The sequence below is a fragment of the Nothoprocta perdicaria genome, unplaced genomic scaffold, assembly GCF_003342845.1.
Source record: "Nothoprocta perdicaria isolate Ctin4 unplaced genomic scaffold, notPer1 scaffold_144, whole genome shotgun sequence".
NCBI lineage: Eukaryota > Metazoa > Chordata > Aves > Tinamiformes > Tinamidae > Nothoprocta > Nothoprocta perdicaria.
The window spans coordinates 448,971-451,457 of record NW_020454583.1 but is presented as its reverse complement, the minus strand read 5'-3'; positions in this window follow the sequence as shown (position 1 = coordinate 451,457).

Sequence of the window (2,487 nt, the reverse complement as noted above, 5' to 3'; positions counted from 1 at the left end):
CTCGGCCGCTCCTGGCGGCCGCGTCTCGGCCAGCTCGCCCCCGGGCCCTGGCTCCCGCGGAGCAGCCGCGTCTGCAGCAGCCGTCCCGGGGCGGCGCGAGCCCCGAGCCCSCCAGCGGGAGGATGGGATGAACCGAGCCCGAGGGCGCCGGCTGCCTCGTGGTGCTCGGCGCTGTAAACTCGTGCGGTGTCAGCAGCCTCGCTCCTGCCTGCCGCCGTGCTTTTATTTTCCTGCTTCCCGGTTCCAATATGCGTTGCTTCCCATTTTCTTCTTATTATTATTACCAATTGTAGCCTTCTGTTCTTTTTTTTTTTCCTTTTTTTTCTTTTTTTCTTTTTTTTTGGTCTTTCGATCTTAAGGGCACTGTGTGTCTTTTATACTTCTGCTCTTTCATCTGCTTTTTTAGTTTTTGGGGAGGCTTTTTGTCTGTTAAATGCGTCTTGGCCAAGAGTGGAAGGGCACACGCTGTCATCTTTGCTTTATGTTATAGCAAGTTTATCGTTGACAATTTGAGGTAAAAAAAGGTGCAGGCCCCCTCTCCAGAGGATAATTCATCATTTAGATTATGTACTGCCTGTCCTTAATGTTTTGATTTCATGATCAACCTGTGACTTTTTTTTTTTCTTTTAACATTGAAGACAGTGTTAACATTGAAGAAAATTGTGGGGATGTTGTCCAGAGAACTTGCATTGAATTCTTAGACTTAGAAGACCAATACTGTCTGTTTATGTAAAAACACAGCGTGGTTTGCTTCTGGCTATGTTCTTACATGGGACCTCTATTGGTTAAGACTTCCTAGTGCTACTTGCCATGTTCTTAATTCCAAAGCACTTCTGTGGTGGCTAAAGGAGCTAAAAATCATGATCTGAGGCTTGCATGATGCAGCATGATTGAATCCAGCGTTAGTGATGTCTTTGCACAGGGGAGCCCCGTCCTGATTTTGCAGCCCACCTCAGGTGCCTGTTGTTTTAATAAGCCTGGGTCACTTAGAATTGGAAGCAATCTCAGGTTGAAAGGCTGATTGCTTCTCATTAGATACCTAAAATGCTAAAGTATTAAGTGTTAATGACTTGGGATTAAAAAAACAATCAGACTAAACTTCTCTTACTTAGTGATTAATTGTGAGTTTTGTRGTTTACCTTTTCATACTCATTTTTAGAAACTTTTGGCATGATTTTCAGTGTTGTCTTGCAAAGGCCAAGTTTTTGCCAGATCTTATGWTTTGAAAGGAGCTTTACTCTTAGTCCTTGTATTCAGCTCCAGAGTTCTCAATAGCATTGCCTTGGTCTTTCTGTTTGCCCATAGAAACTTCGTTAGGTGTTTGGGGTCTCCCCTGTACGTGTGGACTGTCTCAGGTCTATTGAAGATGCTCAGTGCAATTTCAGGCTGTGTGTTGTCTAAATGGCGATCGCAGAGCACAACCAGGCTTATCACAAAGCGATTAAAGAAGGTCAGCAGTTTCCTATGTTCTCTTTGGCGTGTTCAGAACAGTTGCCATTTGGTTTCTTATAGAAATAGTCTGGTGTAGAGGAAAACTCCGGGGGTTGTTTTAAGAGATGCTGATAATTGCTTTGTAAATTGGAACTTCCTCTGGCAAAACTTAACTTTAAAGGAATAGGGTTTACTTGTAGAATAGAGTATAAGATGAGTTGCTTCGCTGTTGAAGACCATGTTTTGGAATGGTTGTGACTGTAGGTGACTGACACTTAGTTTCAGTGACCTTCTTGAGCTGAATGAATGTTCTATGAGTCCTGCTTCTAAGTTGGCTCTGCCTAATAACTGTGGAAACACATGGTTAAGTGGAGTGAATGTGTAAATACCAGCAAATGAAACTGAAACTCTGCAGTTGAAGGAAGGAAGAATCCTTTATCCTGAGCCACACGATACCTTGTGTAAATTATCCAAGTGGTTTAAAAGTTATGTTACGTTCTTTATTATTGCTGGGAGTAAGAAATGCAAAGTAACTTCCATGATATGGAATATGGTTGTGATGTTTCATTATAAGATTATTTACATTGCTTTCAACTTTGACAGATGGCCTACAAACAAAGTATAGAGTAATGTGAGATTCTGACATGTAGCATTAAAAGTCCTTCCCTAGAAAYCAGAGCCAGAGCACTCTGATGCAGAACAGCTCAGGTGGTGGTTCAGACCCATCACGTGGTAGAAGGGCCTGCCTGTAGGGTAGAAGTATCCAAGAGAGTCCAAGTTGTGCTGCTTATGTGTRGAGTGGGCATCACTCTGAAAATAGCTGAGTGCTGTTACTAGTCTGCYTCATATAGAGGCAGATTGCCTTGAAAGGGAGAGAGGGGTTTTTGTGGTTCTTGGTGTGCTTGGAGTGGCTTGTTTAATCTGATTGGAAATTATAATGGTATAGACTGTTCAAACATGCAGCARCTTTTATACTGGTGAATGTTACTTTCTGTGATACTTGATTTTGTGTGAGAAAAATAAAGTGTTTTTCTTTTCCCCTCTAACCAGATCRGC